This window comes from Solenopsis invicta, chromosome 12, assembly GCF_016802725.1.
Source record: "Solenopsis invicta isolate M01_SB chromosome 12, UNIL_Sinv_3.0, whole genome shotgun sequence".
NCBI classification, from domain to species: Eukaryota; Metazoa; Arthropoda; class Insecta; order Hymenoptera; family Formicidae; genus Solenopsis; species Solenopsis invicta.
Window position 1 is genome coordinate 13,325,579 of NC_052675.1, and position 18,589 is coordinate 13,344,167.

General features: G+C 34.0%; 1 protein-coding gene across 2 annotated transcripts in view; it reads left to right on the forward strand.

The window, feature by feature from the left end:
* LOC105198204 overlaps nucleotides 1-18,589 on the forward strand; it is a 105,895-nt gene that overhangs the window by 32,293 nt on the left and 55,013 nt on the right. Inside the window, exon 2 of one of the 2 annotated variants that reach the window (XM_026137350.2) lies at nucleotides 14,318-14,706. The exons of the other annotated variant lie outside the window; for it this stretch is intronic. The gene's annotated coding sequence lies outside the window, so the exon portion shown is untranslated. The remainder of the gene's footprint in view (nucleotides 1-14,317; nucleotides 14,707-18,589) is intronic. 2 annotated transcript variants of the gene reach the window in all.

Genomic DNA, 18,589 nt, shown 5'->3' on the forward strand with positions numbered 1-18,589 from the left:
AAAATTATTATTGTAAAAAAACCATTAAGGTTTGTTAGACTTGATTACATTTACAATTTGTTGAAAAGTAATATTTTTCAGTACGGGAGTTTTCTTAAGTAAGTTTGTAATAATAATGATGAAAATGGGAGAAAACAGATTACGCGATCGGGAAGCACGTGATATGCCGATATCTGTTACGCAAAATTCTTCCTTTGTTAATATACATTAATTATTTTCATGAAAACGCATTATACCTTTTAAAGAGCTCCGGCATAATCAATATTGCAGCCAGTATTGCTGTTTACGTAACTTTCTTTAAGGATTTCGCTTGTATCAATATTAAGCGAATCAAGTTGGCAACTGGATCGTGATTTATTGGAATTGTATTAGTGAAAGCGAATTAAACACGGGAATTATATCAATTGATAATACAAAAAAATTCTGCGTGCTTGCTTGCATATCGACAATATTCATATCGATTACAATAATAGCAGCACAAAAGAGTTGTATTGGGTTCGCTAATTCAATTTAACGTAATATCGATGCAACGTATGTACGGCAAAAAATATACAAAACATAATAATATTAAACTTTCGTAGTGTTTCGCAGAATACGAAACTTGCTTTTGACGCGTCGATTCATTGACTGGAAACATTCATATTTCCGGAACGGCGTAGTTGTTATTTGAATATATGCTACAGTTTATACGAAATGAAAGGGGTTGTAATTAACTAATTAAAGCAAGTAATTGGACTCTTGTGCGAAGGGCAGTGGAAAAATTGAATTAAAAATTTTATTACAGCGTATCGCAAATAAACCGTTTCGCGAACATATGCTTAATTCATACGTGCAAATAAAGTTTCTTCCCGCGATCGCATATGACATTTTCCCAGGCCACGGGATAAAAAATTTATAGACAAATTCTCGTAGGTGGCATAGATGGATTCGGAAAATGTGAAAGGTTCGTGATTCAGTTCCTCAAAGAGAAACAAGATTATTAATGCAATTGGAAGCTGCATAATTTACAAACTGCTATAATCAAAGTAGATATCTGTTAACAAAATCCGGAAGCTCCTCATTCGCAGCCTCATTGATCGTCATACCTCATTAAAACCGGGAAGTCGATTGCGTTCATAATGATGCTCCAGTAGAAAGAATTATCCTCCTTTTTCTTTCATCGGGTTTCACTGTTACATCCTATCCGACAGCAAAGATTTCATCAAGAAATTCGATGATAACATTACTTAATTCTTTATAAACGAATCTTTTAATGTAAACTATACGGTTTCTTTCTATATTAATTCTATAAGTTTTTCTTGCTCCACTGCAGTTTATTGTTAAAATTACAAAATTAAGAGGAATGACAAAAAGATTCTTGCTTTTTTATTCTAATTCTTTTCATAAGGAAAATCTTAATCTGTAGATTATACAGCTACAAAAATTTACATTATTATTATCCATTCACTTTGATACCAGAAACAGATAGAAATATTATATAATATTATTACTGAATTAATTTATTTATTATACATCAGATAATGTCATAATATGACAAAATGTGATTATACAAAAAATACGAGAGATAAACTCGCATTCAGAATATATAAATACTCTCTTCCACTCAAATCCTTTTTATTCTCTTATATTATTCACTTTCTACATTGGCGAGTCATTCTCTTTAAGAGAAGATGAATCGTCATAGAGAGTGACGGAAGCAATGCGGTGACGATATCTTAATATTTATTTCCCGATATAAGTCACTAAAAACAATCATTTCCTGTCACTTTCGTACATGAAGAACTTTCATATATAATTTGCATTCTTTAAACATTTTCAAAAAATATGTTCAATAAATGTTTAATAAATAAAACCATCTTGCTCGACGTTTTCAATATAAAATTATTTATTACTTTTACAAATATGTCCAAATTCGCTTAACATATGTTAATTGCAAAAATAACACAAGTCTGTAAGGTTTTCTTTTCTTAAGATATAATAGTAGTCGCTCATGTATTTTTTGCGCTGTATCTAATCTGGCTATAGAATTTGTATTGCATCAAGTTTTTAAAATAAGTTGAGCTTTATGTCGAAGAAATAACATTTTTGGCTACTTTCATGGCAATATTAAAAAATCACTTTTATTAAAATTTTTACCAATATCATCGTAAAGTACTATTCTTCCTCTTCAAAATCCAATTTGAATCAATAGCGTGTGATATTTTTATGCCAAGACATACCTGATTAAAATCAAAACACATTTTCAAGCCACGGAATTAAATAGTATAAATACAATGCATTAAATGTTGAGAATTTTTATTCGTATGATTTTAATGATACAAAACACATAAGCTAAATGTCTTAAAGAAATGATAGATTACATCTAATATGACAAGATGGTCAGAAAAGCATGAAATATCAAAAAGTCACTACATCTCGAAAAAGTTAAAATAAAATCGATGTGTATTAATAGAATAGAGATATAATTTCTAGAGTTCCTAAAGGAACTCTAATAATTTCAAAGAATGACATTAACTATAATCTCTTAAACTGTGTTCATGCTATTTAATTCTGTGGTTTAAAAATACTTTAATTTTAATCAGGTATATCGATGGGTAAAAATATCATAAGTTGTCAATACAAAATGGATTTTAAAAGGAAAGATTAATACTTTACAATGACGTTAGCAACAATTTTGATAAAACTTCAGTAAAATTTTAATACGGCTATAAAAATGGCCAAAAACTTGTTTATTTTTTCGACATAAAACTCAATTTGTCTGAGAAACTTGACGTGATACACAAATTCTGTGACCAGATTCGGATTCAAGGCGCAAAAAAAAACAATAATTACAAAAGAACATTTAATGTGCTATGTTTATGTCATCCAATTTTGTGGTTAAAAAATGATCTAATTTCAATCAAGTATATTGATGTAAAAATATCGCTATCAATTCAAAATGGAAGGAAAAGAATAATAGATATACTTTACGATAACGTTGGTAAAAATTTTGATAAAGCTTTAGTGATTTTTTTAATACAGTCACGAAAACATCATTTTTTCAGCATATAACTCAATTTTTTTTTAAACTGGACGTAATACATAAATTCTGCGACCAGATTCGGATTTGGCGCGCAAAGATATATGAGAAACCATTATATTTAAAAAAAAAAACTTGACCGGGGGGGGTCAAGTTTTTTTATTAGGGGGGGGGGGGGCTAATAAATAATTGTTACTTTAATTAATTAATATCAATAACGGTAACAATCATGTTATTTTTTTATTGGTCTAAGAGAAAAGAGAAGATTATGGTCCCATTTTTCCGCCTAATTAAAATGCACAATGTGTTACGGTGCTCTATTCGGGCGACATAAAATGAAAATTGATTAAATAATAATATTAGTTAATATTTTGTTCCAAAGAAAAAGAATTCCTTCAGGATAAAATGACGAAATCATTTTGTCGAAAGAGGCTACCCTCGCAAGGGATTTCTCCATAAATCGCACTATTTCCGCAGGGAACGATTACTATGGAAGGCTATTCCCCTAAATTCTCATCCACTCTCATCCACGGCTATCGTAACCGGAAACATCGTGACACCTCCTTCCATTTTTCTCGATAAAGGTTCACGCGCAGTTGAGCAAAAACATCGACATGGGTGTATTATTTCCTATCAGCAGCCGCACAGTGCTCCTCTCTTGTCTTTAACAAATGTTTAAAAGAAAACTGGATAAGAGGAAGTAAAAAACCGCTATGATATTCGCAGCAAATAGCCAGAAAGAACGTACAGATAGACATTTCCCGCAAATTAATATTTTTAACTTTGATCATCGGCTAATTTCTGCTTGAAGGTTCAACTCTCTTGCAATTACGCTTCAGTTATGCATGCGGTTGCGCGACCGCGTGCAATTTGCACGACAGTTTTCTTTTTCTCCTTTTTGGTCTTTTAATCGCAACACGAGACGCCAGGGCTTCTTTCAGCCCTTCCCTAACGGTTGTGTGTGCGTAAAATCATCGTCTAAGAGAAATATGGACGAGAGTTTCTAACGAGATCTCATCGTTAATTATTCTGAAATTTAGATTTTTTTTGACACAGAAGTTTTTCAATTAAAAAAAAAAACAAAATCTAAAAAAAATATCGAATTTGGTAGGTGAGACGTTTATCGACGTTATAACCGGATTAAAAAGCACGTAAGATGGGAACAGCTGACGAAAGCGATACATTGCCATGGAGGCAAAATGAATTCCATGTCGGTAAGAAATCCAATTTGCGGCCATGTTAGAAACTGAGAACCGATCGCGTTGATGAAAGATTCTAAAAGTAATGATAAAAGTGAAGGGAAAGATTATTGCTGGGCGACGCGGCGGAAGAGATTTCTGTCAGAGGAGAAATACAATTCGTGAAAGAGGATTCGTTATTGTGGGATTAATTATCGGGCCAATCGTGATGCAGGGAAAAAAAGCTAGTAAAAACTTTGTTGCGAGTTGATCGTGATGCAAAGTAAAGGAGGATATTATCACGTGAAACGAGATTTGCCGCCGGTCCAATGTCGGAATAAAAAATAAAATATATTTCATCAATTTCGAATGTGTATAAACGTGTGTGTGTGTGTCTGTGTGTGTGTATAAACGTGTGTGTGTGTGTCTGTGTGTGTGTATTACATAAAAGAATAACACACCATTACTTCAACAAACGAAATAGAAGATCAAATCGCAGACAATTTATATGCAAAAAAGAAGGAAATCGTTTCATTTCAACAAAATAAGAATTAGCGTTTCAATTCAGATAAAAAGACGAGGTATGATCACTTTTTCAACGGACTTATTCAATGTGAATTTTAATATAAATAATTACGTAGAGTTTTAAAAATGAAAAAATGCTTGTTTCGCATTAGTCCCGTGCACATATGTATTAAACATGCATATCGCTAGATTCACGTGCAAACACTTCACAACAATTGGGGGGTTCCTCCATATTTCGTATTCGCGTACACATTGTCAATGCTACTAATAATTTCTACGGTTCTATTCTGGCCCGTTAACATGACTCATATTCCTGCTATGCGAATTGTAATTTTCCATGAGGAATAATGTACTGGAAATTCGATAAGGAATTCGGGTTGCTTCCCAGGGTTTAGCGACTTGCGGAACGCCGCTGCGCCGCGCCTCGCGCGCCCGGCGCGAATGTACGACGTAATTCCTCGCGCAAGGTCGAACTACTTTGTGAAGGCGCGCTATCTTTCATTCCGGCGAAATTAAATTATCGCGATCCACCGCTGAAAATTATGACGTTGCAGTTCGTTTAACGCGTTCGCGCACCGCGATCACTTTTCCGCGTTCGTTTCCGCAACTCCGACCAAGATGTACCCATGTTTAATCGCGAAGAGACGCGTCTCGCGCGAAACTTTCCACTTATGTTCTTTAACGTCTGTCTGCCTGTCCATTTCCGTCGAGCGTAATCCCTTCCAGTGAAAAGTAGAACTAAAATTCTCATCCTTAGTACATTCGAGAACAATTTTATCGCAGACGGTCTAAAGTATTGAATTTGTGTTTTTTACCGAAAGTTTTTACATGTTAAGTTACCGAAAGAAGAAAAAGAGATAGAATTGAATTATAATTTACGAAATTATTAAATCTACACAAGCTGCACAAGTTACACCATGTACAATTGTTTCTAGTTTATATTAATCTATATAATTGTAAAGATTTTATTAAATAAATTTTTCGAACGCTTACAGTTAGCATTTGATGTAGAAATTTTTTAAATTACATTATTGTCACAGTTAAATAATATAATTATCGCAGTATATATCATCGTCAAAATATAAATTTTTTTGTTTCAAGTTAAATCAATTTTTTTATATAGGTTAATATAATAGAGCAATAATCCAAATTGATTTGTACGCTGAAAACTATAAAACGCGTGGGTTTATTTTGACGAAAATATTTTAACGTTCAGTAAAAGATCCTCGTGTTACCATCACTCGCAAGAAAAACTGCGGGGAAAACACCACTTTTATCGTCGACGCGTGTTTGTTGGAGGTAGACTCACCGAAGCATAAGAACCGAAAGCCAAAAGGGGAAAGAAAAATACGACTGTAGGAAAGCCGTTTAATAAAATCCGGAGTGGACCGTTACGAAAATTAAATAGTCCATTAAGCAACAAAATCAAAATCAATCACGTGTCGTCACGCGCGTTTTACGCGCAACTTTTCGCACGTGCAATACGTATCAAATTATCAAATTAGATTGTCAGATAATCTCACACCAATTGGTATCAAATTCAATAATTACGCTGTAATGATACAATGATTACACGAAATGCGAGATAAATGCAATATACACCTAATAGATATGTAGTTGCCGCGTCGCTATTATATAAATGACGGAAGGTTGAGTAATCAAGGGAGGGAATTCACGTTTACATATCCGATATCGTGCCGATCCGATTGTAACCGATTGGATTTTCGCTTCAGACAATTTTGCTGACAAAGGAAGTTAACGATATCTCACCGTCATAATTCAAATACGCAACATGACAAAATGATATATTCGTCCAATATATTTTTTTACACCATTTTAACAAAACTGTTATATTATATAATTTCTCTCTTTTATACACGTGAATGTTACACGCATTTATCTACAGGATGTATCTGAACAAGTGTCAAATATTCTATTATAGATACGTATTTCCATCGATCATAAAACAAAAAAAAATGTTTCTACAAACATGAGTCTAGAAATTCATTTTTAAGATAAAAGAAATTTTATTGTATAACATCTTGAAAACGTGACAATCGGAAAAAATAATTCAATAAAAATTTTATGATGAAGAGATAAATAATGGTAAAATCAATTATCGAAAAAATGGATTTTTCAAAAATAAGTGAGATTAGGAACAATAATGTGAATAACAATTAAATTAAAAAGAACGTCATTTTGGGTCAAGAAATATCTTGAAAATAAAATAAGTAACAAAAAACTTTCAATAATATTTCTGTAAATTTTTTTACAATTTTCAATTTATTCAAACTACACACCGATTATTTAAACTGTCTTGAAATGCAATTCTAAACTAAAGCTGAAATACGTAATATCACAAATTAAATTGAGCAATTTTAATAATATTTTGACAAACATTGTAAAAGATTGTAAAAAAAAATTTGCAGAAAATATCACATCAATCAAGGTTAATTTGTAATATTATACATTCTATCTTCAATTTAGAACTGTATTTTAAGATTGACAAATAATCGATGCGCTGTTCACATAAACTACAAATTATAAAAAAAAGATTCACATAAATATTATTAGACACAAAGATTCGCCTCGATTAAAAATGATATTCTTTTTCGCTTAAGCGATTTTTCAAGATTATATAAAGGTTTCATTTTTAAACATAAAGTTATATATATATGTTTTTACATAGTATGATTCATCTAGTTATTCTACACATAAAACTGAAATAGCGCTATCAAGAAACCAATAGCTTACGAGGTACGTCAAAATATATCAGAATAAAGTATAAAATATCTCATAAACTATTGATTTTTTTTGTAGCCCTACTTCAGTACTCTTATGTGCAGAATAAGTAGACTAATCATATCATTATAAAAAATCATATAATTCTATTCAAAAAATAAAACCTTAAAAAATCGCTTCAAAAATTGACCATAAAATTGTTATCTAAAATATTTTTTTATCAAAGTGTTTACAAAATATTCCACACACATACACACACACACACACACACACACACACACACACACACAGTAGAATTTCTTCTAACGTTTACCTAAACTCTTTAATGTTTGAACGATGAGAATACGTTAGAATGCTTGACACTTGTTCAGATACACCCTTTATATGTTGCGCTACAATGTTGAAGTTTCACAACAATTCACTTCACACTTTCGTCCATTTATTCTTCCTCATCCTTTTACGTTTCTTTTGTAAGCTTTCTTTCGAATTTTCACATTTCGATGTTGGCGCGATCTCATCATATTCCCCGCGTACACGTGCTGGCGCATATCCCATGCTATGTGTAACGCGCACGTACTCCACAGATTCGTTGAATTGGATCGAGAAAAGAGGCTATGGGAAAGATACCAGTGCAATGGTACATCACGCTGACAGGTATAGCTGTCGCTGTGCGTTGAGGAAGTTGCTTTATACCGGTAATACGTCGTTTATCTCGTGGTCTATATCTGTCGCAACTACTCTGTAGCGGCGTAAACCATTCCGTTCCTCGTTCCTTCGTCTTCTCTTTCTCCTGTTCGATATCCAGCGAATTTCTTCGAGAAGTAAGAAAAAGTAGTGGGGAAAAAGGAAAAGTGGGATAGGGGATGCCGCTGGGGACCCTTTCATCAGGTATCATCGGTCGCTGCATTCGTCCTATTTTCGCGCGCTATAAAGCCACGTTTGGCGCAAAACCCAATATCGTACATTACAACGTTTTCTATCTACATCCCTTCACACGTCATTTACCGCGCAATCTATGCCGTACCCGATCTTGAAATTAGCATAAATCCCACTGGGGATTCTATCGGTTCGCAATATTCCCATCGCGAAAGACGAGAGAAACTACCGGGACATTGTGTCGAACTTGCGAGAACTCGTGCCCGCCGAGGAGATGCATTTAAGGTCGTATTACTATTACCGAGAGAATTAATCCACTTTCTCGGTACATTAAACAAATTTCAATAGAAGTAAAAATGCTGGTTTCCGGTTTAGCTTTAAATAAGCGCCATTACAGAGCTGCACTTACATTTGCACGAATGACTTTCTCTTTTCGTTAAGTACATTCATGCAGGACATACTCGGTCTACTCGCATAAACGTCTCCTACGTAAAAATCCACATTAAAAACGATAAGAAGATTTTATTTCTGCACTCGATCAAGCATAATTGTCCGCGCTATTCTACGCGTCATTGCGATGTATTAATCATCCAATGAATACGTTAGGTCCAGTAGGCTGACATCTTAATACGGGTTATCACAACAACGTATCGCAGTAAAATTCAAATCATAATAAATTATCTAAGCATCTATATGTGTACAAAAAAAATAGTATAAAAAAATATAAGACATATAAGTAAAGTTCAGTAAAGTTTTTTGTAATAATGCAATCATCTCGCGTGAAATAACATTTACTTTTTCTACTCAAATGTCGTGATCGTTATATTTTAAGGATATATGTCACATCTCAAAGTAATATTGAAAATTTTTTAATTTTATAGATTATTCTATTATTACATTTGAGCATCTATGTAAAATTTGAATACAATTCTCCTAGTCGTTCATTTAATTGTTTATTTGCTCTGGATTCTTATATAAAATCGCATTTTACAGTGCTGATTTGCTTATTTTATGAGAAAGTAACATTACGAATGTAATTACATTTTTTTACACACATACATATATAATATTACTAAAACGTTAACAAATACACGTTCAAAAGTATATTTGGATTTGCTTACTCGTTTAAAAGTTATTCACCAAAAACTACAATAAAGTAGGTCATTTCGCTGCATAAGCCATTATAAGTCCAATTCTTCATTGTTCTTTTTTTTCTTTACAATTGATTTTAAGGCCAAAAATCGGAAAATCGCAACCAAATTTTTTACCATCGATTAAGGGAAAAAAAGAGTACACCTCAAAAGTCTGCAGTATTTACATTTCGATAACTTTTAGCTGGTATTGTAGAGCCGAAACGTCCATAAAGAATTCGAGAATAGTAACAGAGAGATATGCGAAATTTTTCCTGTAAAACAATTTAAGGAAGCTTTTAAAAGGTATCTTTCCGTCTCACGGACATTTCATATCTCAGAATTAAAAATATTCTGTTCTTCTTTTCCGTAAACAAGGAAAATTGATAGACTGACGTAGCGGACAGGGACCATCATTTCAGAGTATCATGACGCTATCCATTCTGTCGCATAGCGGTGCCCCATTTATCGAGATGCTGTGCAACGGAGCACGTGTCACGCCGTGAAACACGCGCATCACGCTTTTGAGCTTTAAAACACGCAACAGCTGGCGGACGCATATGACATTTCCCGTTTTCGCTTCTTGCTCGTCGTCAATGCATCTCGCAATACCGGTATCATGGAGAATCCTTCTCGCGAGGAGATCGTCTGCGAACTTTTTGCTGGAAGAGACGGTCGTGCGGAAGGACGAAAGCTGCTTCTCTCGGAACGAAGTTCAAATTAAGAACGCTCCGTCTGATCCACGCGGATTGAGTCCCGGAGAAAAGTTAAATTCACTGATGGAATAATTCTACTTCTTTTATTTCCTCGCGGCCATCATATTGGCAAAGGAAAGCAGATTTATTTTCTATTCCCCTTCTCGCCCGACCGTGACTACCATTCTTACTTAATGTAAAGGCGCTGCTGCACCTCTTTGATGAGCGAGTCGAGCTACTTTTCCATTTTGTAAATTGCGAAAGATATTACATTGTTTAAAGGTATCAGAAGACATAAAGTTAGACAGATTTAATTATAGTAACAAAGAAACTATAAGAGAAAAGGGCAAATCCATTTGTGGTTTCAAGATCCTTTTTCACAAATACTTCCGATACACGATCCTCAATGATCAGTAACAAATCCGTTGAGAAATAAAATAAAATAAAGTGAAATAAAAATTAGAATTAACACAATAATGTTTCGCGATTTATTCTGATTTATTGGTTGTAATGGTTGAGAATTAAGAATTTTGTAAATTTAATTTTTAAAAAATGTTTCGAGATATCTAATGCAAAGTATTTTTGATTCGCGGAAACTCGCGAAAAGCGATAACAAGTGCGACGTGAAAAATTTAGCACCGGAGGTAGAAGGATTCGAGATAGCTGCTCGCGCTATCGATCTATGACCTTCGCGTTTCCGCAGTCGATGATTTATAAATTTTCCCGGCTATTCAACGAGCGAACGGGCAAGTGACACGAAGATGAGGTTCGCCTTTTTGGACAGACACCAGGCCGCACGGAAATTATGTCATCCCGTAAATTTCCGCCGGTAGTCGGTACGTCGGCGAGACCCATTGAATGGACCGGCGGATACTGGAAAATTTGCGTACCTGGAAAATCACTCGGCCGCGCGCAAATATCCTGATGCGGATAATCTTTCATCCGATAATCTTTCATCCGCGATTGATCACTTAACGTGAGACAAAAGCTAAATTAAACTGAAAATTTTGAATTTGATAATTTGAACTTTATTGCAGATAAAAGAATAAAATTAAAATATTTTATTATTAATAAATTTGTCGTATACAACGCTATTTTTCGTATCTTAAGGAAAATATAAAAGAATTCATGAAACGTCTGTCAACATTGTAGTTAAAGATTTCATAGTTATTATCTATTCTCACAAAGAGAAAGTCCGCTTTAAGTTGGACAGCAATTTTATGTTTCAAACCATATTACGAGGAAAATATAAAAGAGAAAAATATAAAGAACAATTTTAGAAAGCTACAAATATGTAAAATAATTTAATATTATCAATAATATATTCAATATATTGCTTCAACTATACAATTTCCAAAACAAAAATTATGCAAATTTTGTTTTTGTTTTTCAAGAATTTATTTTTAGCACATTTTATATAGAAACAGGCCATAAATGTATAAACCATCAGTTTTTATTTTGTTGTATAAACAAATGATGTTTTTATCAGTATTAATACAGTATCATATTTAGTTTTTAAAAAATGGAAATTGCTGGAGATTGCTTTAGGAAAGATAAATCAGTATTAGCAACTTTCTTCTAAATTTTCAGTTCTGCTTGCCAATATGGTTGTCGGACTTAAAACGCAATCATAAACTAAAAAAGTAATATCTCAATTAATGTGATTAATCAAATTGAATAAATGATAAAATAATTAGCAATACTATAAGAATTTTCAAAAATTTTTCGCAATAAGTTCTTTCACAGTTTTTCATCGACATAAAAATATTATTATCGCTAATCTGTTTCGACCGAGAGAAATACCATTTCTTCTTATTTCTTATTTAACTTGATAAATTATACACGATATAACTTCTTTGCAAATCTCGTTGAAATCTACGTGTAATGCCTCATTGTACATTCTATTAGAACATCTCAGAACGCAATTCATGATTTTTAAGTCTCCTGTTTAATTTTTAAGTCTCAAAGTGGATTAAGCTCTGAGCGCAGAACGGCGATTGTAATCGTAAATCGATCGGTCGCCTCACCGTCTTCCGCAGTTAAACCGTTCCGCTTTCCACCGTATTGCCAACGCTGCAACCAACGGCTCGTGGCTATTGTGTTTGCGAAGGCCACCGATTCTTCCGTTCCCTTCAGATATACGTTTAGCTAAACAAGATTTTCGAGCGCTGCTTCCAACTTGCTGTGTTTCTTAAGAGGTTTCAGTGGCAATTATTCCGAGATAGAGCTTATATCGACCATCCGATCAATAATAAAGATCAAGATAAAGTAGTCAATGTCGCGTCACACAAAATATTGTAGATTCTCGCTCGACGAAAATAAATCCAGTTAAGAGAATCACAAAGATAAAGCGTGTAGAGTTGTGCGTTTAAAAAAGAAAACAAGTCTATATTCAGATCAAAGATAACCTGAACCTGACATCCGACTTTGAGAAAAAAATTCTCAAATTTGCATTAAATTAAACTTGGTTCGTACCACCTTTCTTTTCGTTTACACCACAAGAAATTGGAAATTATAAAGGATCAAAAAAATTCTAGCATCCCACTTTAAAACATTACTATTTTATAAATTCCAACGTTTTGTTTGTGTCCGTTTGTACAAATTATTTTTTCTTGAGGGTAATATAGAAAAGTTTAAATGTCGAAAATTGCAGAAATAATTTAAGAATTGCCAAAGATATATCAAGAAGAATTTTTTTTTTTATAATTAAAGAGCGTTAAATTTTCTATAGAAATAACAACAATTATCTTTTCATTGTTATCATTCATTTCCATTTTGCACCAATAAAAAGCACTCCGCTTCTTTAATATTTTGTATTTTTCCCCACCATTTTGTTAATTTTTATCGGATTTTTTATTCAAGTTCATTCTACAGTGGAAGCGGAACAAAAAGCTGTTTGCCGGTTCAGTTAAATATGTCAACTAAAAGCTAAACCACGCGCAATCTCTGCAAAACCACGATTTATACCACGCAATGGTCAGATGATATGCAGTAGCTTTATACATTAATATTTTATAATTTTGAAAATAGTTTTTACTGTTAACACATCGCGCCAATAGCCCGCTAAAGGATTTCATGTTCATTCCATTCCAATGCCTATATTAATACGTCAGAGTCAAAGTTTACAGAGTTCTCGTTTATTTCAGATCGTTCTACCTCCCTTAAAGTCGACTATTCACACACAGGTCAAATTATTGATTCATAGAGAAAAGCCTGCAAAAGCTATAACGAACTCGATGGAGTTTTGTGCAGTCGCAACTTTATTGAATTACTATTAACTATGATTAGTTGAAACTGTCTCTCTCTCTCTCTCACTCGTCGAGAGACTTACACAAAATGGAACAGATCGCACGCGAATTCCGCATAAATCAAAGGAATCAATGATAATTCCATTGAAATGACGCGGGTCGCCATTGCGAACGACGGAATGCGCGTAGATAAATGGAATCGATAATGAGGCTAATTATTCCGCGCTCATTTCGGTACGAAAGTACTATCTATAATCTCCGATATCGGCACGTAATACATTCCTGTGCGACGGTAATACGCGCGCGACTCGACGATTCTGGTGCCGCTGGCTTCGATAACTTTCGATAATAATTCGTGAGAAATCCAATTACCACGGCCGCACCGGCACGCTCTCGCCATCGTTGGTCACATAACTGCCGCGAGTAGTCGATCATAGTCGATTTTGATAAGACTTCAAAACTGTGCACGCCGTAAAAAAAAAAGAAGGAGAAAACCTCTACGTTACTTTCAGCATCTCATTGTATTTCAATATACTTTTAATTGCCCACTAATTGCTCTCCGCTTCACTCGCCGTAGCACAACATGTACCACGTACTACATAGAGCCATTATGTCAAAGCGTTCTATTTTAGCAGAGCAAATATCAACAGAGATGTAATCAATTCGAACAAAAACAATTTTTTTGTTTTTTTTTTTTAACACGAGTATTGCGAGCCAATTTTTTTCACGCAGCTATAAACTTTTTCCCAATATTTAACACGCAAATATGATACATTTTTCTAAACTTCATGGAGATCTCGCGAAATTCATGCAGCGTGCAAACATAACACAGTTCCGTACCGATGATCATGAAAAATCGCTGATCGCTACGCTCGCGGTCTGATGATCCGCTTTTATATCGCAGTCGAACACCGCCGAGTCGAACGCTGCCGAGGTTCGTGAGCAGTTTCCCTCGTGCAAACGGGGATACGTCGAACGTCGTGGCGCGTGATGAAGTAAGAGGAAGGGAGGTGTTAGTGGTGGTGGGTGGTGGTGGTAGACGCGGCGACGGGTTTGCTGGTGCGTGGGTGCACGCGTGTAATGGTGGAGCAAGTTGTACGCGCACGATGCAGCTGATGACCTTGAACTCTCTGCTGATGTTCGACCTCGTGTTCCTGTTTTTCCTGTTCCTCGTCGGGGTCTCCTGCTTCGTGTACTACCTGCCGGGTACTCGGACGCACGCTTTCGCGCCGCACGAGATCATCACGGCGCGAACGTCGCCGCGCTATGACGCACCGATCGACAATGTGTAAGGTGGGTATAGGAATGCAAAGCGCGAGAGAGCTCTCGCGGAGCAGACAGGCAGGCAGGCTGAGGATTATGCGAGGCCACCAGAACTGGCGGCGATAGCCGGCGCAGCGCGGCGCGCCGACAGGCACCGATTTCGCTCCGCCCGCGGATTCATGAAAATCATGAATAGCCGATGAACCGTTCGGTTCTGCGAGAATCGATCCTCCACACATTGTACTGAACTGAATTACCCGGTTATAGGCATATTCTCGACTGCCTCTCGATTAAATTGTTCCATTGACGTTCTCGATTTGAAAACGCCGAAGTTGCATGCACAACGCTGATTCGATTACGAACGCGGATTGGGACTTCCTGCGTGATTGTACACCGTGCAGTTTGATCGGCGCGGGGCGCCCTGATTAAATCGCGTGAAATCGGAATGGCTCCCTCCCAGGTCGACGCTAGTAACTGCGATTGTCCACTAATTAAACGCCCTACCCCCGATCATCACGTAACGGATGTGTTAACGTTATTACACGCGCATTTGTCTGTCTCTTGCAAATGTTTCCGCCCTGACATCGGAAAAACACGTATTTGGCGGTTTAGAAATTGCACGCAAACGCGCGCGCGCGCGCGCGTTGTTGTAACGAAAATTAATAACGCCGACCAATGAAATGTAATGGCAAGTGAAATATCCGATGCACGCCGCGTCTGATTAGCTGAAAGCAGTTATCGGTTGATCAGATCTGTCAAAAGCACTCAAGGCTGCCTCTTTCAACTTGTGCGACCGAATTCGGATATTGCATAATTCAATGCCGTTCTGCTTCGGGCGTTGCATAAAAGGTGACCGAGTTGCATGAATGATTTGCCCATTGTATACCGAGAATAACCTAATACGTGAAACGATCAAATATTATATATATATAAAATAAATTACACGCTTGGTTGAAATGGTATATTCGTCTTATTAAAATTACGATATTGTAAAATAAATATCAGATAATAGAGTTTTTTTGTAAATAAACGTACGTATTTTGAACTATTAATTACAATTTTTTATTTTAAGTTTCACCGAAAAAAATCCCCTTTACAAACCTTCGTTCTAGACCTTGCTATTTCGCGGTATCAAAAATATCTCCGACCAGCTTCATCTAAACCCAACAATTCAAAAGTATATTAAAAATTGTGGTCCCTATCGGATGCGATTCTTTAAGTATTTATTTTTAACAAAATGGGATTCTTTCAAAAAATCAATTTCATAAAAAATCAATTTCCAGCAATAATAAATTAAAAAGTTGAAAAAAACATCCGATAGACTAATCGCGCAACAGCAGGCCTAGAACAAGAGATTGTAGGGGAAATGGGTATTTTTCAGTGACACTTAAAATAAAAAAGTGTGATTGATAATTAAAAATATATACTTTTATTTACAAAAATTCAATCCTTATAATTTGTATATCTTTTCTAGAAAATCATGTAGAAGGCATACTTTTTGAAATTGAAAGAGTTCTATGCCCTCTTAAATCTTGGACTTGACAAAGAAAAGGAGTTAGAAAATACGTTATGACAAAATTGATAAATATGTTAGAGGAATTCAAATATTATAGATCGAATTCGTATCAAATCCGATCCGTGATTCGATTCAATTTATTTTCGAATTTAAAAGATTCGAATCATCGATGATTTGATCATGTATTTTGATTGTTTTATTTATGTTTCCTAAGCGACCAATTTTATATCAACGTGTACCAATTCTCTTACGTAATGGTTTGTCGACTTCTAAAATTTTTTTATTATTTTTATATTTTATAAACTATTTAAAAATTTGTGCATACGGTAGACAATTATCATCGTAAATTTGTTGCAATATTTCATAGGTTTATATCAGGATTTCCTAGAATTTAGAACAAAAATTTTAAGTTGCTCTATTATATTTTCATAACAAAATTAACGAATAATATGTAGCACTAAAATGCTATTATTTCTATAGCAACATTGTACATATATTTAAGGTTTATTTATCAGTATAAAATCCTTACACTTACTATGTAGAATCAAATATAAATTTTTATTAAGCACATTTTTTTAATGATTTTCTGAAAAAATTCTGGCGATAATTTTCTCATCTATTACACATGATCTACAACGCCATTGAAAATACTTATTTAGGTTCAAATTAGCGTGTAACGTAAATCCGAAAAAATTTGATTCGAATTCGATTCGTATTTAAATCAGAGATTCAGTTGACTCAAAAATTTAAAAATTGATTTGATTCAATTTCGAACATTCTATGAAAGATTTGATTCAATTCGATATCACAAATATTTGATTTGCACACATTTAAAATATGCATTAGTAAAATATCACAAGAAGCAAAGACGCGTCTAGCAAAATATTTTGTCTAATTTAGAGTTAATATTGAACTTTTCCTTTAATAATCGACTTTACGCGTTGAGCAACGATGGCGACTTCGGCGCCGTTATCCAAATTAGCTCGTTAATTGCTCTCGACGTTTTCCTTTAGAGCCGGCTGACTCCGCGGAAAACCGGCGCCCAGCGAAATGGAATATTTGTCGCGGAAAATTAATATTTCCGCGAAGTTTCTTTGCACTCGCCGCCGGGAGAAATCAAGCTTGATACACGACACTGCAGAGGATCACAAACAGCGATATTAATGAAGAACGAAAGTTGCAAAACTAGATGAAGCTCTAACTTTTCGGCAAGTGTTGACACGGATAAAGTAAAAATGAAAACAAGCACAAAGTTCTGAATTATTTTAATCAAAAAATTACACCATATGTATTTGCTTCTCTTCTCTCTCTCTCTCTCTCTCTCTCTCTCTCTCTCTCTCTCTCTCTCTCTCTCTCTCTTTTAAATTATATTAAATTATTTAATGTAAAATTTAACCATTTTCAAATATTGTAGAGAAGAGTTGCTGAATGAGTATGGTCGCCTCTGTCAATATTTTATATTTTTATTTAATATAAACAATATTTAGTGATAAAAATATGAAATAAATGAGAAATGAGTAATAAAAACAAAAAATTTAACATTTTGTTTTGTGCATACTAATAACCCTTTGAAAAATCAAATAACATTAAGTGATTTATTTATATGATAGTAACGTAATCGTACAATTTTACACTGAATTTTGATATTTTTGTAAAACAAGGTCTATTTTATAATATTTTATATTCATTGCATATATATATATATATTTGCAATCATTACTAAGATTAAATATTATATATTTAATATTTTTATAAATTCTATTTAATTTCCTAATTCGTACCACCACAAATTTTATTACAATAAATGATTATCATAAGACTGGTAAGTGATATTAGTACAACTAATGATTGATACGAGTAAAAATATTTTATTAATTAAATTAATTAGTATTAAATTTAAGCCAGTTTTATTTCAACGTCTTTACCTTTTTATCAATGTATTATTTATTAATTATTAAATATTTTTAATCCTTTCTTCGACAAATTATAAATTAATAAAATAAGTATTAATAATATTTATATTTTTAATTATTTTAATTTATAAATTAAATATTTTCAAAAGCAATAAATTTAGAAGACTTATAGATACAATTTTAGGTAATTTTAGGATTACCTCAATCGTACCTTTTCTAGCATGTGGCAAAAAGATTTGAAATAAATTAATTTGTTAGGTATCTGAAACATTGAGCTACAAATTCCAACGTTTATTTGCGTACAAATGAATGAATGAGAAATATAACAAAAAATAACTCGAGCAGTACGCATTCAGCAACTCTGCGCTATATCCTTAATGAAAGATGATAAATTCTCACTGTTCGGAATAATTTGGAATCGTGTAAATTCGTTGTTTTCGAATTAAAAAAAAAAAGAATTAGATTTACGAAGAATTAGAACACT